Source organism: Molossus molossus, unplaced genomic scaffold (genome assembly GCF_014108415.1).
Source record: "Molossus molossus isolate mMolMol1 unplaced genomic scaffold, mMolMol1.p scaffold_m16_p_17, whole genome shotgun sequence".
NCBI classification, from domain to species: domain Eukaryota; kingdom Metazoa; phylum Chordata; class Mammalia; order Chiroptera; family Molossidae; genus Molossus; species Molossus molossus.
Genome location: NW_023425352.1, coordinates 61,873,607 through 61,901,553, shown reverse-complemented (window position 1 = coordinate 61,901,553; position 27,947 = coordinate 61,873,607).

The window sequence follows — 27,947 nt, the reverse complement described above, 5'->3', positions numbered from 1 at the left end:
GGCAACATTTAATACCTTAAATAGATTAGTGTTCCTCAACTCTGGGTATGTCTTACTATCAACTGTGCATATTAAAATAAATAGAAATGCCTAAGTCCCATCATAGGCATCTTATTTTAATGATTGTTGTGTGGTCTAGGCATTGGCATTTTTAAGTTTTATAGGTGATTTTGACGTATGGTTATGATTCTGAACACCTATCTAGATATACTGATTATGATCAAATTTCCATTTTACCCCATTATGCTGTAAGTAACAAGTCATATCTTCCATTTTCCTGGAGTCTGGAAGGTATGTGACCATAATTGTGTCACCAGTTAATTTATAGGTTGCATGAGGGCTTCTGGATAAAATAATGTAAAATATTTTCTTACTGTCTCTAAAAATGTCACAAAAATGTTAACATTCTCAAGCATTCTTGAACACTAATAGATGCTTTCTTCTTTAGACCTTCCTCCTGGAGGACCTTGTATTGGACTCTTCAAAATCAGAAAGGGCGGGGGGGAAGCAACAACAATAAAGGAAAAAAATAAGAAAGAGAGAGGCATAAAAGAATTTTCATCAAGTGAATGTTTTTAGTACTACTTTATACAGTTACATTTTTATAATTAGGTTTGGAGTTTAGGGGATGGAGCAGAATAGAGGGAATAAATGAGCAGGAAGGAGAGATTCAGAGGCATCACAGTGTATTCAGAAATAGTAGAACATGGTAGAAATGCATTTTATTGAATAAATAAATTAATTAGTGGCTGGCTGGATGAATGTACAGTAGGCCTGGAGAGTTGGTCTGAGAGGGAAACTTTAGATTATTGAAGCTTAGAAATGTAGGAAGCTTCTGGTAAAGAAGATGCTAAGATAGATTTGTGCCTTTACTTTGATATGAACTAGTGGAATTAGAACTCTGAAATGAGAAGTTAGGAGGAATATCACCTTCATAATGGGTGTCACTGTGAAGAACAGTGATGGGCTAGAAAAGAAGGGTGGGAGATGAGTGCTGAAGTCCTTGAGGGAAATAAAGGGAAATAATGGTACAAAAATGTCTAGAGACAGTAATATGGAGTATGACTAGGCTTCAAAAGAAGGTGTAATTGACCAGTGGCCCAAAGAAGCACAATGCAAAGAGTGAGAAAAGAACCTTTAAGCATCACCGTGTAATACAGATAAAAGCAGTTTGTTAACTGTAAAGGGAAAAACATATATGTTATGTAGACACTTGCTAAAAAGCCCACTTTTGAGCTAATTAAGTGAAATAAGTTGATTTCCTTATGTACTGATACAGATGATTTTGTAATTAAGAATAGAAAAATGGTAGCTATTTTAATTACAGATCTTATGATCTATCAAGCAAGACAGAAACGGACTCATAGACAGAGAGGTGGCTGATAGCTGTTGAGTGGCCAGGTTTAGGGGCTGGGTGGGGGATTGGAAGGATTAAGAAATAAAAGGGGAAGCCTGGCCAGTGTGGCTCAGTGGTTGAGTGTCAACCCATGCACTGAGAGGTTGCCTGTTTGATTTCCACTCAGGGCACATGTCCAGGTTGTGGGCTAAAACCCCAGTGCAGGGCATTCAGGGGGTGGCCAATCGATGTTCTCTCTCATCATTGTTTCTGTCTCTCTCTCCTTCTCCTTCCTTTCTCTCTAAAAGTCAATAAAGAAAAAAATGTAAAGAAATAAAAGGGGGAAAAAGAGAAAAAAAACTTATAGACATGAGCAATAGTGTGGGAATTGCTAGGAGTAGGGTAATTGGGTATAGGAGGGGATAAATGATGATGGAAGGAGACGACTTAGGATGGTGAACACACAATACAGTGTACAGATGATGTGTTGTGGAATTGTGCATTTGAAACCTGTATAATTTTGTTACCCCAATAAATTTAATGAAAAGGAAAATAAAGAATTTAAAATAGCCCTGGCCGGTTTGGCTCAGCGGTTAGAGTATCGGCCTGTGGTCCAGAGAGACCCAGGTTCGGTTCCCACGAAGAGCACGTACCTTGGTTGCAGTTTGTCCCCAACCCTGGTTGGGTCGTGCAGGAGGCAGCCACTCGATGTGTCCCTTTCATGTCGATGTTTCTGTCTCTCTCTTCCCTTCTCTCCCTCCCACTCTATCTAAAAAAAAAAAAAAAAAAAATTAAATAAAAAAATGTATTTAGAGAAAAATTTAGTTTTTCCTTTTGTATGACATGAATTGTTAAAATCTACCTTTAATGTAAACCTGGAACAAAAACTTTCACAAACCAAAACTTTCAAGGAAAGGGTGTTTTACACTCAGGAGGGTCACAATGAGAACAGTGGTGAAGGCAAGAGTGAATACAATAAGGTCATGTATGAAGACTGGACATACTGTCTTTGTATATAATTTTGGACATTAAACCTCACATACAGAGTCATAAGAAGGAACATCATTTTTATTTTTAAGAAATAAAAGCTATAAACCAACATACTTATTACAAACCAGCATCAATAAATGATGCCATCTCCATTATTTGAGCAGTAGTTCTCTCAGTTGATGAAGGGTGAGGTCAAAGAAAAGTGCAGCTATTAGAATTTTATAGCTAATACATTCCTCACTTCTGCTTTGAGTTTTCTTTTTCATGACAAGAGGATGACATTGACCACCATTCACTGAAAACAGAAACTTTTTTTATAAAATTTATTTATTTTTATTGATTAATTTTTGTTACAGATGACTCTCCTTTTTACCCCCACTGATTCCCCCCTCCCCCATCCCTGCCCCTTCCCCAGATTGTTGTCCATGTACACTGTTCATGCATACATGCATATAAGTTCTGTGGTTCATCCCCCCACCTCCCCACTCTTTAGGGGACTGTCAGTCTGTACCCCGCTTCCGCGTCTCTGGGACTACCCCATTCCTCAAACTGTTATGTTCATTATATTCCACAAATAAGTGAGATCATATGAAATTTGTCTTTCTCTGTTTGGCTTGTTTCACTTAGGATGATACTTTCCAGGTCCCTCCATGTAGTCTCAAAGGATAAGAGATCTTTCTTTCTTACCGCTGCGTAGTACTCCATTGTGTATATGTACCACAGCTTTTTGATCCATTCGTCTACTGATGGGCACTTGGGCTGTTTCCAGATCTTAGCTATTGTAAATAGTGCTGCTACAAACATGGGGGTACATATATTCTTTCTTATTGGTGTTTTATGCTTCTTAGGGTATATTCCTAGAAGTGGGATCACTGGGTCAAATGGAAGATCAATTTTTAATTTTCTGAGGTGACACCATATTGTTTTCCATAGTGGCTGCACCAGTCTGCATTCCCACCAGCAGTGTACTAGAGTCCCCTTTTCTCCGCACCCTTGCCAACACTTGTTGTTTGATGATTTGTTGATGGCGGCCATTCTGACAGGTGTGAGGTGATACCTCATTGTTGTTTTGATTTGCATCTCTCTGATGATTAGTGATGATGAGTATTTCTTCATATGTTTCTTAGCCATTTGCATGTCCTGTTTGGAGAGGTGTCTATTTAGATCCTCTGCCCATTTTTTAATTGGATTCTTTGTCTTCCTTTTGTGGAGTTGTATGAGCACTCTATATGTATTGGAAATTAACGCCTTATCTGATATATCATTGGCAATTATGCTCTCCCATACAGTGGGTAGCCTTTCCGTTTTGATGATTGTATCTTTCGCTGTGCAGAAGCTTTTGAGTTTGATGTAGTCCCATGTGTTCATTTTCTCCTTTGTTTCTATTACTTTAGGTGATGTGTCAGTAAAAATTCTGCTGCGGCCCTGGCCGGTTTGGCTCAGCGGTTAGAGCGTCGGCCTGCGGTCCGGAGAGACCCGGGTTCGGTTCCCGCTAAGGGCGCATACCTCGGTTGCAGTTTGTCCCCGGCCCTGGTTGGTCGTGTGGGTGGCAACCACTCAATGTGTCCCTTTCACATTGATGTTTCTCTCTCTCTCTCTTCCTCTCTCTCCTCCCTCTCCCTCCCGCTCTGTCTGAACAAAAAATGCAAAAATGTCCTCGGGTGAGGATTAAAAAAAAAAAAAAAAGTCAGTAAAGGAAAAAAAAAATTAAAAAAAAATTCTGCTGCGTATGATGTCTGAGATTTTGTTGCTCACAGTCTCCTCTAGGATTTTTATGGATTCATGAGTTACATTTAAGTCTTTTATCCAGTTTGAGTTCATTTTGGTGTAGGGTGTAAGTTGATGGTCTAGTTTCATTTTTCGGCAAGTAGCTGTCCAATTTTCCCAGCACCATTTATTAAAGAGGCTGTCCTTACTCCACTGTATGCTCTTGCCACCTTTGTCAAATATTAATTGAGCATATTGCCTTGGGTCCATTTCTGGGTTCTCTATTCTGTTCCACTGGTCTATATACCTGTTCTTGTGCCAGTACCAGGCTGTTTTGATTATAGTGGCTTTGTAGTATAACCTGAAATCTGGTATTGTGATCCCTCCAACTTTGTTCTTCCTTTTCAAGATTGCTGTGGCTCTTCGAGGCCTTTTTTTGGTTCCATATGAACTTTTGAAGTAATTGTTCTAATTCTGTGAAGTATGCCGTTGGTATTTTGATGGGGATTGCGTTGAATCTATATATTGCTTTGGGTAATATGGACATTTTAATGATGCTAATTCTCCCAATCCATGAACAGGGTATGTGCTTCCACTTTTTTATATCTTGCTCTATTTCTTTTTTCAAAGACCTGTAGTTTTCTGCGAATAGGTCCTTTATTTCTTTGGTTAAGTTTATTCCTAGGTATCTTAATTTTTTTGCCGCAATGGTAAATGGGATTGTTTGCTTAGTTTCTCTTTCTGTGAGTTCATCATTGGTGTATAAGAATGCCATCGATTTCTTGACGTTAATTTTGTATCCTGCTACTTTGCCAAATTCATTTATTAAGTCTAGTAAACTTTTGATGGAGTCTTTGGGGTTTTCTATGTACAGTATCATGTCATCTGCAAATAATGACAATTTCACTTCCTCCTTTCCTATTTGGATCCCTTTTGTTTTTTCTTTCTGTCTGATTGCTGTGGCTAAGACTTCCAGTACTATGTTAAATAGGAGTGGTGAAAGTGGGCACCCTTGCCTTGTTCATGTTCTTAAGGAAAATGCTTTTAGTTTTTGCCCATTGAGTATGATGTTGGCTGTAGGTCTTTCATATATGGCCTTTATTATGTCTAGATATGATCCCTCTATTCCCACACTGCTGGGCGTTTTTATCAGAAATGGATGCTGGATTTTGTCGAAGGCTTTTTCAGCATCTATTGATATTATCATATGGTTTTTATTCTTTATTTTATTTATGTGGTGTATGACATTTATGGATTTCTGAATATTATACCAGCCTTGCATCCCTGGGATAAATCCCACTTGGTCATGGTGGATAATTTTTCTGGTGTATTGCTGGATTCGATTTGCTAGTATTTTGTTCAGGATTTTGGAATCTATGTTCATCAGGGATATTGGCCTGTAGTTTTCTTTCTTTGTAGTGTCTTTTTCTGGTTTTGGAATTAGAATTATGCTGGCTTCATAAAACGAGTTTGGAAGTCTTCCTTCTTCTTGAATTTTTTGAAATAGTTTCAGGAGAATAGGTATTAGCTCTTCTTTGAATGTTCGGTAAAACTCCCCCGTGAAGCCATCTGGGCCTGGGCTTTTGTTTGCTGGAAGAGTCTTGATTACATCTTCAATTTCTTCTGTTGTTATTGTTCTGTTCCTGATTCAGTTTTGGGAGACTATGTGTTTCTAGAAATTTGTCCATTTCGCTTAGATTTTCGAATTTGTTGCTGTATAATTTTTCATAGCAGTTGTTAACGATCTTTTGTATTTCTGTGGTGTCAGTTGTTATCTCTCCTCTTTCATTTCTGATTTTATGTATTTGGGTTCTCTCTCTTTGTTTCTTGGTGAGTCTAGCTAAGGGTCCATCAATCTTGTTTATCTTTTTGAAAAACCAGTTCTTTGTTTTATTGATCCTCTGAATTGTTTTTTTGGTCTCTATGTCGTTTATTTCTGCTCTGATCCTTACTATTTCCTTCCTTCTACTTGCTCTGGGGTTTTCTTTTTATTTACTCTCTAGTTCTTTAAGTTGTGAGGTTAGGTAGTCTATTAGAGATTTTTCTTCTTTTTTGAGGTAGGCCTGTAGTGCTATGAACTTCCCTCTCAGAACTACTTTTGCTGCATCCCATAGATTTTGTATTGTTGTGTCCCCATTTTAATTGGTTTCCAGGAAGTTTTTTATTTCTTCCTTGATCTCCTCGGTGACCCATTCATTGTTTAATAACATTCTATTTAGCTTCCATGTGTTAAAATGTCTTTGTATGTTCTTCTTGCAATTGATTTCTAGTTTCATACCATTGTGGTCTGAGAAGATGCTTGTTATAATTTCAATCTTCTTGAACTTGTAGAGACTTAGTTTGTGCCCTAACATGTGGTCTATCTTTGAGAATGTTCCATGTGCACTTGAGAAGAATGTGAATTCTGTAGTTTTGGGGTGTAGTTCTCTGTAGATATCTATTAAATCCATTTGGTCTAGTGCTTCATTTAGAGTCTCTGCTAATTTTTTGTCTAGAGGATCTATCCAGTGATGTCAGCGGGGTGTTGAAGTCCCCTGCTATGATTGTATTGCTATCGATTTCTCCTTTGAAGTCCTCCAATAGTTTTTTAATATATTTTGGTGCTACTATATTGGGTGCATATATGTTTATCAAGGTTATATCTTCCTGTTGGATAGATCCTTTCAATATTATGTCGTGGCCTTCTTTGTCTCTGGTTATGGCCTTCATTTTGTAATCCACTTTATCAGATATTGCTACCCCAGCTTTCTTTGCTTTTCGTTTGCTTGAAAGATTTTTTTCCATCCCTTCACTTTCAACCTATGTGAGTCTTTTGTTGTGAGGTGGCTCTCTTGTAAACAACATATAGATGAGTCATGCTTTCTTATCCAATCAGCTATTCTGTGTCTTTTTATGGGAGCATTCAGTCCATTTACATTTAAGGTGGTTTGGTGCTAATGTATTCCCTTAGTCTTTTTTTCTCTTAAAAGCTCTTTATTTGACCTTCTATTTTGAATGATAGCCTTGCTCGGTAGAGTAGTCTTGGATTCAGATCCTTGTTTATCATGACCTTGATTACTTCATGCCATTCCCTTCTAGCCTGTAGTGTTTCTTGTGAAAAGTCAGCTGAGAGCCTTATGGGGTTTCCTTTATAGGTAACCTGTTGCTTATCTCTTGCTGCTTTTAGGATTCTGTCTTTGTCTTTAATTTTTGGCAGTTTGATTACTGTGTGTCTTGGTGTGGACCTGTTTGGGTTCTTCTTACTTGGGGCTCTCTGAGCTTCTTGAACTTGAGTGCCTTCTTCCTTCACCAAATTAGGGAAGTTTTCTGTCACTATTTCTTTGAATATATTCTCTAGCCCTCGCTTACTTTCTTCTTCTTCAGGGACTCCTATGATGCGAATATTGTTCCGTTTCCAGTTGTCCCACAGTTCTCTTAAGCTCTCTTCCCGTTTTTTAATCGTTTTTTCCTTTTGGTTTTCTGATTGGTTGATTTCTTCTAGCCTGTCTTCTAATTCACTGATCCGGTCCTCAGCCTCCCCTACTCTACTTTTTAGACCTTCCAGTGTGTTGTTCATTTCTGATATGTCATTATTCATTTCTTCCTGTTGGTTTTTCATTTCCAGCTGGTTTATTTTCAACATTTCTATGTCTTTACTCATGTTGCTCATGTCCTTATACCTGCGGTTGAGCTTCCGCAACATCATGGCTCTAAATTCTAGTTCTGTTAACTTGCTTAACTGCACCTCTTTTATTTCATCTTCTGTAGAGGTCTCTTGTTCTTTCATTTGGCTTTTGCTTCTGTCTCTCACCATTTTGGTTATCACAGTGGGCTTTGGAGTCTGCCAAGTTTTCCCAGTGGGTGTTGGTGTTCTGCTGTTTGTGGCTCCCTCTCCTGGGTTTGGATGCACCAGGAGGACCCACTTTAAACACTACCATCAAGTCTTAGCCTTTCTGGTTAGTTTTGCACGCCCAGGGAATGGTAGTTATCCTCTAGCTTTTTTTTTTTTTTTTTGCCTGGGGGCTATTAGTAGAGGTCACCTGCAGACCCTTGGTTTCTGAGTTGCCTGGAAAACTCCCTCAGGTGCTCAGTGTATGAGGATTTCCTGAGAGTGAGGCAGGTGTTCGTTGTTAATGGGCCTCAATTAGCATTTCAATGGCCACCAGGTGGGGTTGAATCTCTGCGTGAGGGGCCACCTCCTCTCCCCAGGGCCCTGAGAAAAAGTAAAATGACCACAGTCCTGCGTGGCTGTACTCAGCGAAAGCTCTTAGCACCCTCCAAAACCCGAGTGTCCCCACACAGTTCCAGTCCAGTCTGCCTTCCCTCTGCCGGAGCCCAAGGTGAGTGGCTGCTGCCAATCTAGCCTCTGTCCGGACTCTGCGTCCTGGAGCCACCTGGGACTTTTAACCCAAGGGCTCTGCTTCCAGCCAAGGGCGGCTGGGGCTGTGGCACCAGCTGAGGGGGTTGCACTCAGCAGAAGCCCCAGGACTGAGCTGCGGTAGTGGGACACTGCAGAGGTGGCAGTAGCGTCTAGCACAGTCCCCTGGTCCATGTGAATCCTCGCGGCGCCCGCCGAGGGCTTAGCACGCAGAGTTCACAGGACTCAGCCTTGGTAGCAGAATCCCGCCAAGTCCCCTGTTCTCCGGGAGTCTGTGTGGCTCCAGCCGAGAGCTTAGCAGGCTACAGCGTTCCCAGGGCCCATGCAGGGTGGCAAGGGAGGCTGTGGGAGTAATTTCCCACTGAGTTCCCTGGTCTCGCCGAATCCCCTTGTGCCCGCGAGTCTGTGGGCCTCAGCCGAGAGTTTAGCAGGCTACAGAGTTCCCAGGGCCCATGCAGGGTGGCAAGGGAGGCGGTAGGATTAACTTCCCGCCGAGTCCCCTGGCCCCCGCCGAGTCCCCTGGTCTTCGGGAGACAGTGCGGCTCCAGCTGAGAGCTTAGCAGGCTACAGAGTTCCCAGGGCCCATGCAGGGTCGCAAGGGAGACGGTAGGATTAACTTCCCGCCAAGTTCCCTGGGGCCCTCAAATCTGTGCGGCTCCAGCAGAGAGTTTAGCAGGCTATAGAGTTCCCAGGGCCCATGCAGGGTGGCAAGGGAGACGGTAGGATTAACTTCCCGCCGAGTCCCCTGGTCTCTGCGAGTCTGTGCGGCTCCAGCGGAGAGTTTAGCCGGCTACAGAGTTCCCAGGGCCCATGCAGGGTGGGAAGGGTAGCAGTAACTTCCAGCCGAGTTCCCTGGCCCCTGCCCAGGCCGCTGCGGACCCTGGGCTCTCGGTCCCCTCTCGCGTCCTCGCAAGCCTACCAGGATTGAGTGGGTGTTTCTGGTTAAGTGGTCCTCCAAGATGTCTTTTGGCTGCCCTTTCCTGACGATTTGCCTTTATTTTCGTTGTAAATCCAGTTTGGTCTTGGGAGATGGTCTGTGTCGCTCCATTCACTTTGCCGCCATTTTCTAGATCTCTGAAAACAGAAACTTTTTATTCAGCTGTCCAGACAGGCCCAGCTCCTTCTGCATCCCACAGTCCTGTGTTCATAAGGTCACTGCTGTCCCAGTCCACTCAAGGGAACCTCTGTCCTGTGGAAGCTGGATTTCTTCCCAAGCTCTTTGTACCTATCTTTGAAAATGGGAAAAAGTATTATTTCCTCATTAAGGTATAGTAAGAATTAAAGAAGAAAATAGATGACAGTATTGCTGATCCTACTTGGTTATATTTTTTAAGCACTTACCGTTGCCAGAAAAGATAGATTTGAGAAATAAGGTCAGTGCTCTTAACTGCAGAGCCTTCTCTAACCTAATTAGGAAGACTATTTGCTTCTAAACCTCCTAACTAATGATTGATTGCTGTTTTGCACTGTTGGTGTTCAGTGCATGACTGAATGAAGGTGTGTGTCACTGTGTGCGTATTGCCTCCATGAGCATTGTTCACTGTGGTTGTATCTGCTGTGGCCCAGAACGTTATTATTATTGTAATCTTCACTCAAGGATATGTTTTTATTGATATGAAAGAGAGAGAGATTAACAATGACATGAGAAAGAAAGATAGGTCAATTGCCTCCTGTATGTGCCCTGACCAGGTATTGAAATGGCAACATTTTAGTGTATGGGATAATGCTCCAACCAACTGAACCACCTGGCCAGGGCACAATATTATTTTTTATTAATATTGTAGCCATGTTAGTGGAACAGTATGGACCCTTCACCCCCAAATTGGTTTGAATGTCAAGACTAATGATTCTGCATACCTACCAAAAAGGTATGAAAAACTTTATGTAAAAAATTATATAATGAGGCTCTATGGACAGAGCAGAGCAACCCTCCAAAACTTGTCTGAATATGGTTTTAAACAAAAATGAAAGGAAACAGCTTGGAGTTTTTTATGGCTAGGGCATGGGGCTGGGCTGAAAGTTCCCACATGGGAAGGGGCTTTTGTGATTTGAAAAGCTTACCAGTGCCGACTGAGGGCTCACCTAGGCTGCTTTATCAGATTGCCAGATGTGGGGCACACATGGAAGAGGAAGATGTGAGGTTTTAAGGATGTTTGCAAACATTTATCACAACCAGATAGATACTCACTTTCTACCTAAATCAATCTCTTTCCACCATAATCCCTTGACTGTATCCTATGACTGGATTTCTGCAGAGCTCCTACATCTGAGATTATAATTCCATATAAACAGTACATTGTTTGTCTAGATTAACCCTTAGGTCATAGGTCTCCATGTGTATTTTCATTTGCAAATCAAGTGGAAGAATTACCAAAGCTTATGTTACGAAATTTTTCAGCAGTGTTTGAGCAGTAGAGAGACAAAATAAAAAGAGCATTAAAAGGTTATGTTTATGACAAGTGTCAGAAAAAGAGAGTCTAGTACTTAGAAGACCTGATAGTAGTCTATTGACAAATTCTGTAAGCCTTGTATGAGTCATATAATGGTGTATTAGGAAGAAAAATTTGAATATGAGCAAGACCATGTACAAGTGACCAAGAGCAGACTGGTTAGATTTTATTTCTCTTTAGAAAAACTAGATTCCTTTTTTGAACAGCAATTTAGATTGTGCATTCAAAGTCTTTCTCTCTGAAATGACCAAATAAATATTAAAATAGGAAATAAACTTTGTCAATACTGTACTATATGGAAGCTTGACACTCATGAGACAGGAACTTGGCAGATTTCCTACAAAATATATTGCTGAAGACACTGAATAGTAAGAAACAAAAATGGGCTATCTATAACTAGAACATGCAAAGGGTAGTTTCACCCAGCATGTGCAGGAATGCAATGCACAGAATTACATCTTAAGTTCTCCATTTTCGTCCATCTTAGCCCTTTGATGAAAGATGGCACGAGGGAGCTAGAAGAAACAGTTGGTAAGGGGTGGACTTTTAACTTTATGAAGGTTTTGAGAAGTATATTATTGGCTTTAAAAAGTGTATGATTCCTCAATTCCCCTCCAAACTTTTATTAACATGAATGTATGTCAAGAAAGGCAAGGATTGCCCTGGCTGATTTGGCTCAGTGGTTAGCGTGTCAGCCTGTGGTCCAGAGAAACCGGGGTTCAGTTCCTGCTAAGGGCACGTACTTCGGTTGCAGATTGTCCTCGGCCCTGGTTGATCATGCAGGTGGCAACCACTCGATGTATCCCTTTCACATCGATGTTTCTCTCTCCCTCTCTATTCCTCCCACTCTACCTGAACAAAAAAAATGGAAAATTGTTCTCGGGTGAGGATAAAAAAGAAAAAAAGAAAGGCAAGGATATCTATCGGCATGATGATGGCCATATCAGTGAGAATCCATGAAATGTATTAAAAATTTATGTGAAGTCCTTGTCCTAATTTTTATTTTATTTTACTTCTTTTATATTCCCCCTATACCCTCATGCACCTCCACCTAGCCCTCCTTCAGATGGGAAAGCCTGTGCTCTTGCCAAGATATGCATGAATTCCTAGAAGCACGACCTCATGTGGTCACCTCCAGTTCTGCTTTCCTGTGTCTGTGAATTCTGGGCCACAGAGTTCTTTTCTCTATATTACAATCCAAAGGAAATACATGAAATAATGTCCTTGATTTTCTTATGATGCATTCGCTATGGGCTGTTGCTAACTTTAGTGAAGCTTCAATAAAACTGAGAGGAAGTAGATGACAGAAATCGACACTCATGCTTCCAAATAATTTTCTGTTCTAAAATTTTCAGGTGCTGATATTTTTTATGAACTTTCTTTATATTACTTTCCAGTCTCTCCACCCTTCTCAGCTGACTCTCTTCACTTCTCCTCTCTGATCTCACACACCCCAAAAAGCCATTTGTTTTTGAGCTAAGCAACTTAATTATTTACTTGTTTTGATATCTTCTTCTAAAACACACTCTATAGACATCACATTTCACATTGTTACAGTATTATTTCAAAGTATTAATGTAATAAAACAAACTAAAAACTTGAGACATTTAAAAACCAAAGAGCTTGTATGCATACATCTATGACCAATGGACACAGACAATAATTTGGGGAAAGCAGAAAGGGGGTAGGAGTGGGGAAAAAGGGGTTAATGGGGGGAAAGAAAGAAAGTGAACATCTGTAGTATTTTAAACAATAAATATAACAATATTTTTATTAAAAAATAAAAATGAAAGCATATTTTGAAGACATTTGCTACAAACAAAAAAGGACAACTCTTTCACATGGATACCTGTATGATCTGTCACGTATCTCTCAGGAGACAAACAAAGGAGAGAATGCATGAGTATGAGTAAGTTTACTGCTAAACCCACATTGTTAGCATCTCAGGAACTTGTGCTGTGAATATTTTCGTCTGTGTATGTGTGTGTGTGTGTGTGTGTATTTGCTTTTGTTGCTGCTTATTATTTTTAAATAAATACATTGAGTCAACATATGTCCTGAGAAGGTTAGTGATAGCAACAAAGTCAAAAGGAAAGTTGTGAGAATAATGATAGAGCTTAAAAAGAAATAATTGTGGAGGATGTGAAAATGTACGTGGAGAGAATGGAAACTACACAGATGATCTTCCGGGAACAAACGGGAATTACAACTAAAATATAGACAAATCCTCAAAAAAAAAAAAAAAGCAACCGAGAAGTAGCAGGACAGGACCATATAACCAAGGACACTGGTAGGATCTGCAGAGGTGCAAAAGGGTGGCGGGCTGGGATACCACAGACAGCAGGAAACTTAGCTGTGAGCAGCGCCCTTCAGGAATAAAGACCAAGCCAGCTCCACAGCACAGAGAGTGGGGACAGAGCACTAAAATAGCCACAGCCACTCACCTGGGGGCTATGGCAGAATGAGGGCAGACTGGCCTGGAACTCTGTGGAAAAGCCAAGGATTTTGAGGGCACTCAGAGTATTTGCTGAATTGTGGCCACAAAGGACGGTAGCCAGTGTGCTCCTTCCCAGAGCTGTGGGGAAAAGCAGCAGCCACCCCCCCCCACACACACACACACTCAGAGATTCAGCCTTTCTCATGTGAGGCAAAGAAATGCAAATTGAGGCTCATTAACAACCAGCATCTATCTCACCCTCTGAAAATTATCTTATGCACAACACCAGGGACACATTAAAAGGCACTGAGTAACTGAGACTATTAGCCACTAGGAAAAAGTTAGAGAATAACTGAACTTTTCCTGGGCTCGAAAATCTACCCAGGAAAGTAAGACCTGACAGTGGTGTTTAACATGGGCCCACCCAGGCACATGTAAACCCAGTAGAGAAAGCCACAAACAGCAGAACACTAACACCCACAGGGAAAATTAGGCAGGCTCCAAAACCCACTGAGATAGCCAAAATGGTGAAACAAAGAAACAAATCCCACATGAAAAACCAAGAGAACTCTATAAAAGATGAGATCAATGAAATGTAGCTAAGCAAATTATCAGAGGTAGAGTTCAGAGCTATGATCTTGAGGAAGTTCAACAGCATGAGTAAGGACATCAGCACCATGAGTAAAGATATAGAAACACTGAAAACAAACCTGGTGGAAATGAAGAATGACATAGCAGAAATTAAGAACATATTGGAAGGTCTAAATAGCAGAGTAGAGGAAGCTGAAGACCAGATCAGTGAATTAGAAGACAGGGTGGAAAAAAATCAACCAATCAGAAAACAAACAGGAAAAAAAACAATTAAAAAACAGGAAGATAGTTTAAGAGAACTGTGAGACAACTAGAAATGTAATAATATTTGCATCATAGGAGTCAACAAAGGGGAAGAAAACAGGCAAGGGTTAGAAATATATATATGAAGATATAGTGATAGAAAATATTCCTAACTTGATGAAGGAAGAAGGCATTCACGTCAAGAAGCACAGAGAGCCCCAAGTGAGAAGAACACAAACAGGTCCACACCAAGACACATACTAATTAAAATGCCAAAAATTGATGACAAAGAGAGAATCCTAAAGGCAGAAAGAGATAAGCAACAGGTCACCTGCAAAGGAACCCCCATAAGCCTCTCAGCTGACTTCTCAACAGAAACACTACAGGCCAGAAGGGAGTGGCATGAAGTAATCAAGGTCATGAAAAACAAGGATCTGAATCCAAGACTACTCTGTACAGCAAGGCTATCATTCAAAATAGATGGTCAAATAAAGAGCGTCCCAGACCAAAAAAAGCTAAGGGAATATATTAACATCAAACTAGCACTGCAAGATATGCTAAAAGGACCGCTGTAATTAGTAGAAGAAATAGGAAGAAAAATAGAACCACACTAAACAAAAATCGCAATAAATAAGTACATATCAATTATCACCTTAAATGTGAATGGTTTGAATGCTCTGATAAAAAGACACAGAGTAGCTGACTGGATAAGAAAGCATGATTCACATATATGTTGTTGACAAGAGACCCACCTCAAAACAAAAGACTCACATAGGTTGAAAGTGAAGGGATGGAAAAAAATCTTTCAAGCAAACGAAAAGCAAAGAAAGCTGGGGTAGCAATATCTGATAAAGTGGATTACAAAATGAAGACCATAACCAGAGACAAAGAAGGCCACGACATAATATTGAAAGGATCTATCCAACAGGAAGATATGTCTTTAGTAAACATATATGGACCCAATATACGATCACAAACATATATTAAAAATCTGGAGGACGTCAAAGGAGAAATAACAGCAATACAATCATAGCAGGGGACTTCAATACCCCGCTGACATCACTGGATAGATCATCTAGACAAAAAATTAATAAGGAAACACAGACTCTAAATGAAGTGCTACATCAAATGTATTTCACAGATATCTACAGAGAATTACATCCCAAAACTGCAGAATTCACATTCTTCTCAAGTGCACATGGGACATACTCAAAGATTGACCACATGTTAGGGCACAAAATAAGCCTCTACAAGTTCAAGAAGATTGAAATCATGTCAAGCAGCTTCTCAGATCACAATGGCATGAAACTAAAAATCAATTGCAACAAGAACATGCAAAGACATTTGAACACATGGAGGCTAAATAGCATGTTATTAAACAACAAATGAGTTACCAAGGAGATGAAGGAAGAAATTTAAAAATTCCTGGAAGCCAATGAAAATGAACACAAAACAACAGAAAATCTATGGGATGCAGCGAAAGCAGTTCTGAGAGGGAAGTTCATAGCACTACAGGCCTACCTCAAGAAGCAAAAAAAATTCCAGTGGACTATCTAACCTCACAACTTAAAGAACTAGAAAGAAAACAAAAAGAAAACCCCAGAGCAAGTAGAAGGAAGGAAATAGTAAAGATCAGAGCAGAAATAAATGACATGGAGACCAAAAAAACAATTCAAAGGATCAATGAAACAAAGAGCTGGTTCTTTGAAAAGATAAACGAGATTGATGGAACTTTAGCTAGACTCACCAAGAAACAAAGAGAGAGAACCCAAATACACAAAATCAGAAATGAAAGAGGAGAGATAACAACTGACACCACAGAAATAAAAAGGATTGTGAACAAATATTATGAACAATTATATGGCAACTAATTTACAATCTAAGCGAAATGCACAAATTTCTAGAAACACATAGTCTCCCAAAACTGAACCGGGAAGAGATAGAAAATTTGAACAGACCAATAACAGCAAAAGAAATTGAAGATGTAATCAAGACTCTTCCAGCAAACAATAGCCCAGGCCCGGACGGCTTCTTGGGGGAATATTACCAAACATTCAAAAAAGAAATAATACCCATTCTCCTCAAACTATTCCAAACAATGCAAGAAGAAGGAAGACTTCCAAACTTGTTTCATGAGGCCAGCATACCTCTAATTCCAGAACCAGAAAAAGACACTACAAAGAAAGAAAACTACAGGCCAATATCCCTGATGAACATAGATACCAAAATACTGAACAAAATACTAGCAAATCGAATCCAGCAATACATCAAAAAAATTATTCACCATGACCAAGTGGGATTCATCCCAGGGATGCAAGGCTGGCACAATATTTACGAATCAATAAATGTGATACACCACATAAACACAATGAAAGATAAAAATGATATGATCATATCAACAGACGCTGAAAAAGCATTCGACAAAATCCAGCACCCATTTCTGATAAAAACGCTCAGCAATCTGGGAATAGAGGGATCATATCTCGACATAATAAAGACCACATATAGAAGACCTACAGCCAACATCATACTCAATGGGCAAAAACTAAAAGCATTTCCCTTAAGCACAGGACCAAGACAAGGATGCTCACTTTCGCCACTCTTATTTAACATAGTACTGGAAGTCTTAGCCACAGGAAGACTTAGCCAATCAGACAGGAAGAAAAAATAAAAGGGATCCAAATTGGAAAGGAGGAAGTGAAACTGTCATTATTCGCAGATGACATGATACCATACATAGAAAACCCCAAAGACTCCATCGAAAATTTACTAGACTTAATAAATGAATTTGGCAAAGTAGCAGGATACAAAATGAATGTCAAGAAATCGATGGCATTCTTATACACCAATGATGAACTCACAGAAAGAGAAACTAAAAAAAAAAAAAAAATCCCATTTATCATCACAGCAAAAAATTAAGATACCTAGGAATAAATTTAACCAAAGAAATAAAGGACCTATTCACAGAAAACTACAAGTCATTGAAAAAAGAAATAGAGGAAGATATAAAAAAAAGTGGAAGCACATACCCTGTTCATGGATTGGAAGAATTAACATCATTAAAATGTCCATACTACCCAAAGCAATCTGTAGATTCAATGCAATCCCCATCAGAATACCAACGGCATACTTCACAGAACTAGAACAAATACTTCAAAAGTTCATATGGAACCAAAAAAGACCTCGAATAGCCACAGCAATCTGGAAAAAAAAAAGAACAAAGTAGGAGGGATCACATTACCAGATTTCAGGTTATACTACAAACCCACTGTAATCAAAACAGCCTGGTACTGGCACAAGAACAGGCAGATGGATCAATGGAACAGAACAGAGAACCACAAATGGACCCAAGGCAATATGCTCCATTAATATTTGACCAAGGGGACAAGAGCATACAGTGGAGTAAAGACAGCCTTTTTAATGAATGGTGTTGGGAAAATTGGACAGCTACATGCAAAAAAATGAAACTAGGCCATCAACTTATACCATACACAAGAATAAACTCAAAATGGATAAAATACTTAAATGTGTCTCATGAATCCATAAAAATCCTAGAAGAAAATGTAGGCAACAAAATTTCAGACATCAAACACAGTGGAATTTTCACTGATACATCACCTAAGGCAACAGAAACAAACAAAGGAGAAAATGAACACATGGGACTACATCAAACTCAAAAGGTTCTGCACAGCAAAAGGTACAATAATCAAAACGGAAAGGCAACCCACTGTAGGGGAGAGCATAATTGCCAATGATAGATAAGGGGTTAATTTCCAAAATATATAGAGTGCTTATACAACTCAACAGAAGGAAGACAAAGAACCCAGTTAAAAAATGGGCAGAGGAACTAAGTAGACCCCTTTCCAAACAGGATATACAAATGGCCAAGACACATATAAAGAAATGCTCAACATCACTAATCATCAGAGAGTTGCAAATTAAAACAAGGAGGTATCCCCTCACACCTGTCAGAATGGCTACCATCAACAAATCATCAAACAACAAGTGTTGGCAAGGGTGTGGAGAAAAGGGGACTCTAGTACACTGCTGGTGGGAATGCAGACTGGTGTAGCCACTATGGAAAACAATATGGTGTTACCTCAAAAAATTAAAAATTGAACTTCCATTTGACCCAGTGATCCCACTTCTAGGAATATACCCTAAGAAGCCTGAAACACCAATCAGAAAGAATATATGTACCCCCATGTTTTAGCAGCACTATTTACAATAGCTAAGATCTGGAAATAGTCCAAATGTCCATCAGTTGACGAATTTGATAAAAAAGCAGTGGTACATATACACAATGGAGTATTATGCAGCTGTAAGAAAGAAAGATCTCTTATTCTTTGAGACGACCTGGAGGGACCTGGAAAGTATTATCCTAAGTGACACAAGCCAAACAGAGAAAGACACGTATCATATGATACCACTGATTTGTGAAATATAATGAACATGACACTCTGAGGAATGGGGTAGTCCCAGAGATGTGGAAGTGTGGTACAGACTGACAAACCCCAGAAGACTGGGTGGTGGAGGAGAAATAAACCACAGAACTTATATGCATGTATGCATGAACAATGGACACAGACAATAAAGCTGGGAATAGGGCTGGGATGTAGAGGGAGGGGATAATTAGTGGGGGGAAAAGGAGAAACTTCTGTAACAAAAATAAATAAATTAATTTTTTAAAAAATTAATTGCAAGTTATCATAGAGATGTTCATGTGTCTGTACTATACATTTCATATCCTTTTAGATTTCAAAGTCTTTACTTGAAATTTACAGATTAAATAGTATATTAAACATCTAGTGTATAAAAGAAGTGTTAAAACTAAATTATTTGGGGGTGTGGAACAAATTAATTCAATTTACATGATTCGTAATAGAAAAAAAAAAATAACTTGATTTTTGAACAAATCATTTCTTGAACAGGCTTCCAGAACTAATTAAGATCAAAAACCGAGATTACAACACATGAATACTCAGGCAGTAATTTAAAATAAAATAAATTCAAATTATTAAACCAAAGTTTTATTATCATACTAAAAGCAACTCATTTTGACAAGGAACATTATGAGAACAGTCCAATTGCAGAAAATTTATTTTCAAGTTTGGAACTAAATGAACTTATCTCTAGGTACTGAATTCCAAGTTTACACTTTTGGAAGTCTTTGAAGTGGGGTGTCATTATTATAGTTCCTCTGCCCAACTCCTTGACTGGCAGTCAATAACCTCTTCAAATTTCAATAATTCTGGTTTAGGTTCTCAACTGCATTTCAATGACTACATAGTAGGAGCCACTTATACTTGGCTCTGCAGGACTTCATTGTTAGTTCTGTATTCATTATCAGATACTCTAGGGAAAGGATATAATAGGTTTTGGCAATTAATATTTTATTCTATACAATGTCTAAAAGGGATCTTAGAGATCATCTAATTAAATATCCTTACTTTATCTAACAAAAAAAGGTGGCTTCAATATTTTTTCCAGGTTAAAAAAGAAGTTCAAAGATTTGACTCGGATGACTAAAATATATATATATTTTTAAATTAAATAAAAAGTAGCAGTTTGGGAAGTGATTTTGTGGAGCATGCTAGTTGCATTATCTCAATATCTGTTCTCTCCTATTTTCCATTAATAATAAATCCCTAATTTTTGCAAAGCATAAGTTTGCCTAGAATAAAGTCTGTTCATTGCCAGCAACAATGCAGCTAAATGTGACTATATAATATCAGGAGATATGGTACATGTAGCTTCCAATAATTTTCTTAAAAGGGTATGCTTTACCCTCCCTTCCTCCTCCTTCTAATTGGCTGAAATGCAGCCATAATAGCTGGAATTGTAGCAGGCATCTTATCCTGTGAGGTATTGGCATTGGAAGTCATGCATAGCAGAGGAACAAAAGAGAAGGAAAATAAATTCCTGACCCAGTGCCTTGCCAATCAGTTCTGCAGCAACTACCTCTGTCAAAGCGAAACAGAGCCAGACTTTTGTCAAAGGCAACAGGACAGATTTTACTTAGGCTACTGCAGTAAAAGAGAGAGACTTCAATAAAAATGAAAATAAATTTCAATCTGGGAAGAAATGACCAGAGTTTTAAGGGAGAACGAGGAATTAGAGAGAAGGAATGAGGGGTCTTGAGCAGAATCAGGAGAGTAGAAAAATTACAGAAGTTGGGGGAAGGTTGATTTTTGAGAACTGTTCGGCATGGTAGGTGTTGGCTTAGGGTATATATTTGCAGTTCCAGTTGGCACAAACAGTAAGCTCTTTTGACAGCCTGGGGCTTTCCCAGCAGGAATTTAAGGGGTCTGGCTCAGGCCCGAAACATAACCTTGAGCTGCTGGAAATCATGCTAGTCTTTGTTCACGTTTCTAGTGTTGTGGTTTTGTGCCGAGAGTTTGTAGTTCTCAGAGGCCAAGGTTTTCGCCTCGTTGAGAAGAGGGCTCAGAGGAGCTTCACTGAAGTTTGGTCAAAGAGAGCCTGTTACCTCCAGAATTTGAATATGAAAATAAAATTAATTTCAAAGTTATTTAATACTATATTGTGTTTGTTGAGCCTAATTATTACTAATAGTAATGAATACAGATATTTTCTTTGAAATAGATTATATTAAACATTGATGATGGAATATATAATAGTAGATATCAGGTCGAGAGTACTTGATGCTGAAGTTTAGGAAAGAAATCAGGACTGGGGACATGGAAAGCATTGACAAATCTGTGAAGTCGAGTTTCTCAGCAAAGGACCTGTTTATTTTTGGTCACATCTTGAATTAATTTCCGAGATTGATGATGGGTTTACCTTGCTTTATTCATTTATTTTTCCCTTCAGGTTTATTTAGATATAATTGAGAATTAAAAACTATATATATTTAAGTTGTGCAACTTGATGATTATATATGTGTATGTGTGTGCATAATATATATACAGTCGGCCCTCGTTAATCAGTTCCAGATTCTACCTCAATAAATGAATTTTCACAAAGTAGGATTCTTTATTTATATACAGTCATCCCTCGCCACTTTGCACTTCGACTTCTGCAGCTTCACTCTATTGCGGTTTTTTTCAAATACTACACTATATTTCAAATACTATACTATACTTGAAAAAATAACGATAGAGTGAAGCCGCAGAAGTTGAAGTGCAAAGTGGCGAGGGATGACTGTATATACATATATAGTCACAACAAGCCTCTCACATAGTATTCATTTTACTTTTTCTTTTTTGTGGTGAGAACACTTAATAGTTACCCTCTTAACAAATTTCAAGTATACAATACAGCAATGACAACTACAGCACACAGTTGAACATTAAATCTCCAGAACTTATTCATCTTGCATAACTGGAACTTTGTACTCTTGACAAAGATCTTCCCATGCCCATTTCCTTCTCCATAGCCCCAGTAACCACCATTCTATTCTCTGCTTCTACAATCTTTTAATCTCTCAGAAAATAACTGGTTTATGTGTAAAATATTTAGAGAATGTCTGATAAACACATTTATGTTATTTTCTTCTCAATCCAATGCTTCCTACCTAATAGGTGAAGAGCTCTCTTCTTGTTTTTTATTTCCCATCCATTGTTGTCTAACTTGAAAATTCTTTAAAGACTCTGGTTGCTGTGAAACATTTTTTTTTGGTTCTTGACATTTATAAGTGCTTCTAATGACTGTTTTCCATCAATATAATCCACTTGTGGTTATGTGAAAAGTGATAATCCAAAAAAGAAACTAGTAGTTATTGCAACATAACATAAAAAACCTCATAATTTGAAAAATATTCTTATTAATGTACTGGAATACTCAAAGATGAAGCTTTATTTTAACATTACATTGTGTATTTCTCTCAAATATTATATTACTTTATTTTTATGTGCATTATTATGGCCAGTGGATTTAACAATATTCAGAAAGTTAACCTAAGGTTAGCAGTATAGAGAGAAAACAACCCAGAATATTTTCTTAACTGAAACATATATCTTCACATGAATTTTTCCCAAAAAGACTGAAGGAATAATAAAAATAGATATTGAGGATTCTTGGAATAAAACTAACAAATAAACATACACCTACTTTATAGCAATAGGGTTAACACTTTTTCTAATATCCTTGACGCTTGATGACTTGTTGATTTCTACAGTGTTCAAAGCCTCATCTGTACTTTAGAGAATTAAAATGTGACCAACTTGTTGAATGCAACCCAGTGAGCAAAATTTAGGACTCTTGTCTATGACTGTCCCCTTATCTGTCTCATAGAGTCTTTAAGGAGGTACATTAAGGAATAAAATAATTTTTGGACATGAAGTTTAGGAAATAGAAATTGCCCATATGGTTAATGGGTTATTTTCTTTTCTTTTTTTTTTTTTTTTATCCTCACCCGAGTTTTTTCCATTTTTTTGTACAGATAGAGTGGGAGGGAGAGAGAGGAAGGGAGAGAGAGAGAGAAACATCGACGTGAAGGGACACATCGAGTGGCTGCCACCCGCACGACCAACCAGGGCCGGGGACAAACTGCAACCGAGGTACGTGCCCTTAGCGGGAACCGAACCCAGGTCTCTCCAGACCGCAGGCCAACGCTCTAACTGCTGAGCCAAACTGGCCAGGGCAATGGGTTATTTTCAATAATCCTAAATACTTCTATTCAGTTTAGTTCAGTCCAATACAATTTAATCCAATCCAATCTAATTAAATCCATAGCTTTTGATTATTAACAATTTGCTAAAACTATGCTAGACTCTAGAGATATAGTTATTCAAGATATGACCCCCATGTCTGAGTACAATAAAAAGGAACATAAACAAATACATGGCTGAAAATTATTGCAATTAGTACTAGATATAGGGCAACATGGAAACAAACACAATAGGCTATTGGCAGATTTATAGAGAGATTACAACTTCGTGAAGAATACACTGAAGAAATGATGTTTGGATTGAGTAAAAATGTGTACATAAACTTATTAATAGAATCGGAGGTGAAAATATGTGGGAGTGTAAAAGAGAATCTGATATTACTATTTTCTACAATTAATAGTTTGTCTATTTTAAAATAAATTAGTTAATAGTAAAAAAAAGAGCATGTGACATGTAGAAAAATTATAGGTATTAAGGATAGCTTAACAGAAATGGGTTATGGAAGACAGGTAGGAGAAGATATTTAAAAAGGTAGAGAAAAATAAAGGTATATTTCAAAAACAATAATAATAATCTAAATAAATAAATAAAAGCAAAAAGGTACAGAAAAGGCATGCTCTCCCTCCCTGGAGCATGCCTGGGACTTTCCCCTCCCCCTCTACTTACCCCCCAGGCATGCTACCTTTACCCTTCTTTCTCCTAAGCTCCAAGGGCCTTCCCTTTGCTTCTGTAACTTGTCTTCTAAAGCCCACTTCTTCCACCTCTGTGACTTTCTAAATAAACATTCTTTTATATTTTGAGTCTTGGTTCTGAATTTTTTCCTAGCCTGGATTCAAGTACCAAGGTTGCTGAACCACGGTCAAGTCTCACCCTACCAGTCTAACACCTGGTGTCATTCTGGCCACTGCCAACAGCTGTAAAAATATCATTAAATACACAAAAATGTATGAGATCATTTTTAAAAGCCTCCTTTTGCAAAATTTAATAAAACTAAATTAAATAAAACACATTTAGAGCTAGACTTTAGTATAAGTCAAGTAAATAGTCACCTACATATTATGTTTTGAGGACTCCCATTTTTCTACATGAAACCCTTACAAATTCCTACATGATTTTTTTTCCATTCAAAAGAAGGACAGATATTAGAGATTTTATTGCTAGCCATTAACACCTCATATTTGATAAATTCGCTGCTCCTCACCACTTTCTTGCAGATTGCAAGATCAAATACGGTTTCAGGCAGAGAAGGAATATCCACAGAACAGGAAGCACTGAACAGAAAAGATGAGCAGGAAGATCTGAGATGGCATTGTTCTAACTTGGGGACCTTTGGTAAAAATGTAGGAGTTTTCTCCACAATTTGGACACAATACAGGGAACAAGACAACAGCATGAACCAGCAGAGGGAAAGAGAATGTACGATGTTTAATTTTACTAAATGGGGCAGCAGTTAAAGTCAGAATTTAATTTAAAAGTTCTCTCTCTCTCTCTCTCTTTCTCTCTCTCTCTCTCTCTCTCTCTCTCTATATATATATATATATATATATACACACACACACACACACACACACACACACACACAAGATTATGTATTCCATGATAAAGAATTTACCCTAACATAGATACATAAATACAATAGAGGATTTTAAGTAGAAAGTAACTATTGAGATTTGTTATTTAAAAATATGATCCTGACACCCTTGCAGAATTAGATATTAGGAGGGTAAAAGAGATGAAGATATGTAAGAGTGAAGAAGAGGTTTGTGGTGCTGTCATTGACTGTATGTAAAACCCATTGCAGAGACTGATATTAGTTTAAAGGTGCTCAAGGAATAAAGATCTGTATTCATGTTATGGCTGTAGAAATGGAGGAGAAAAGGATTTGAGATACATTAGGAGGCCAGTGCCTATTAGGCTACTGGGGCATCACGAATTTGAGATACATTAAAGAGGCAGATTAAGAGAACTGATGACTGATGGGATGTGGAAAAGGAGAGGGAGGCAAGTGTCTGGGATGATAGTGTTTTGTGTTGGATAAAACACAATGTTAATTTTAGTATAGACTGCAGAAGGGTGAACATTGGCCTTTAGAGAATAAAGAAGATAGAAATATAAGAAACTCAAGGGCACCATGATTTGCTCTTGTGTGTTCCTTGCAGCACCCTAGGAAAAAAAAAAAAAAAAAGCCATAAACTTTAAAAAGTTGGAGAATTATTGCTCAAGGTAATTTATGATAGATTATATTGTGCCCATGTGTTCTTTGAATTTTTACGAAGGCATATGAAAAATTATGGGATTGTTTAACATAGTTGATTGAGATGGTTATGGTTTCTAATGCATACATCATGGTTGACATCAGCAAAAAATTTTTCTTCCAAGAGATTTAACTTTGGCATTTATTAGCATTTACACACAAATATAAGCTTAAAACATTATATTCGTTGCACATGAATTTGCTCTTTTAATGATATATTATTAAGTGGTTGGTACATGTAAATGACTGATGGTATTCTAAATATAAGCAAAATAATGAAGACTTGTGGGAAGATTTATAGATGTTTCTATTCAGGCATCAGTCAGTGTTAGAGTTTCTCAATGGAATCTGGCAACATATGTTTCTTAAATCAGCCTCCTTTAACAGATTCAGAGATAGAATTATATACAGTAAGCTTATTGGATAGTGCTTTGGGAACAATACCTGTGAGGGGCTGAAGGAAGGAACACTGGGTAGGGGAACAAGTTAGACTGTGATACAGTCTCAAGGAAATCTTCAGTTGATTCCATGGAGAGCTTTATAGTTGTCCTGAATTGAACCAATGGATATGGGTTGCCTGGGGAGGGATTAACCTTGATTGAGGTAACTCACTTTGTCCATGGGAGGGACTGAACCATGAGCCATATGCAGCCAACACTATTGGCAGCTGGAGGAATGTGTGTCGTGGTCCTATAAAGGAGATATGGGTGGCACACCATGACATCCATAACATTCCATTCTTTCTGCCACTTGGTTTTACTTATCTTACATAATATGCTCACTCCAACTGGGAACAGGTCCTCTGGGGAAACCTAAAAATGTTTAGTGGAATGAACTACAGTCCCCATCACTGCAGTTGGTCTTGGGAGTACAACTAATGCTCATATTTTATTTCCTCTACAGTTCACCTAAGTTCCCTTCACCTTTGGCAATGAAATTCTGGTGGCTTAGGATGTTTGCCTGACTGAATGGCCCAGACCTTCATTCCTCTGATCTTCTGGGTGCTATAATCCTATTAAACTGCAGTATTTGTCTATTTACTATCAAAATTAAGCAAAGAAGTACCAAGAGGACATTCTCTTTCTTAATGTATATGAAAAGGCATATCTCCTCTTAATGATCAAGGTCAATCATATCTACCAGGTTGATGACTTCTTTCTCATCCTGCTGGTCCCCTGGAAAAAGGAGTCTGAAGTTGTGGCACTTGTAGTTTAAAGTTAATGGGAGTTTGCTGTGTCCAGGGTGGAATAATTTCTCTTCTAAAACCCAGAAATTCCAGAATATAGAATCCAGAGTTGGAGATGAAAAGCACAAATTCTCTAAGTAAATCTATAGGAGTGGCAGTAAGTACTGTCTACAGTCCTCAATTCTGGCACCTATATTTTTTGCCTTTAATGAAAACAGCACTTTATAATCAATGTTGATTCAGGGTACATTTTGTATCCTTTTAGATGTTATCTTGTACTCATAGGTTATCAGCTCCAAGATGTCTTCACAGCTGGGTTTTCTGAAGATTGTTTCCTTGCCCAGATCAGACCTCATTTTTGGGTGATGTGGCACATGATAAAAATATGTGACTCATCTATTTCATGATGATCCAAATTAACATCTTCTCATATTATTTGTACTAGAGTTCCCGTATGGCTGCATAGTACTTTGTAGTGTATGTTGCATTCCATTATTTAGATATTTGTATGTCCATTCCCCAGTATTCATAAAATATTTGGCCATTACAATCATGGTCATATATCCCCTCACAATGGTTAGTACAATGCTTGGTGTTTATTCCCTCGCTAAATATTTATTTAGCATATATTATATGTCAGGTACTATGATATATGGTGAACAAGTAAGAAATGCTCACATATAAAAGTTTCCATCTAAAGGAAGAAATTATCAAATAATGTTTACCAAAATTGGAAAAGAAGCAGCCATTTCTCTATCACCTACTACATTCCAAGAATGGCTTGTAGAAATTTACATACATGGCACATACTTCTTACAAACAACATATGTATTTGGTATTCTTACCTTCTTTCCTAAATAAAGACCAAAAGTTTTGTTAGTTAAACAAAGACCAGAAGTCATGGAACTCATTATTATTAAATTCTCAGGCCAAGGCAACTCACAGGCCCACTCAACTCTATCCTCTTCCCCTCACACCATCTTTCTGAGGAGGAATGTAGCTCTAAATTAATCAAATCCAAGGACTTTGCCCAGTCTAGACAAAGCTATTGAATTAGTCTGCACCTTCGCAAAGAATTGTTCTCACCTGGTATGTTGGCAGAGGTGGGCCCAAAGCAATCTATAGATTCAACACAATACCTATTAAAATGTCATCAGCAAATTTCAAAAATATTCCAAAATGTAAATGGAACCAAAAAAGATCCCAAATAGCTGCAACAATCTTGAGAAAGATGAATAAAGTTGGAGCCATCACAATACGGGATATCAAACTATACTACAAAGATACAGTAATCAAAATAGCCTGTTATTGGCACAAGAACAAGCATATAGATCAATGGAATAGAACAGGGAATCTAGAAATCACCTCAAACCATTGTACTCAATTAATATTTAACAAAGGAGCCAAGAGCATTCATTGGGGTAAAGACAATTTCTTCAATAAATGGTTTTGGGATAATTGGACAGGTACAAGCAAAAAACATAAATAAATAAAAGAAAGAAAACGAAATTAGACCATCAACTTATACCACACACAAAAATAAACTCAAAATGGATAAAAGACTTACATTTAAATAACAAAACCATAACAATCCTCAAAGAAAACAGTGAAATCTCTGACATCTCACACAGCAGAATTTTCACTGAAACATCTCCTAGAGCAGGAGAAGCAAAGGAAAACAAATGGTACTACATCAAACTAAAAAGCTTCTGCACAGAAAAAGATGTATGGGAGAACATATTTGACAATAATACATCTGATAAAGG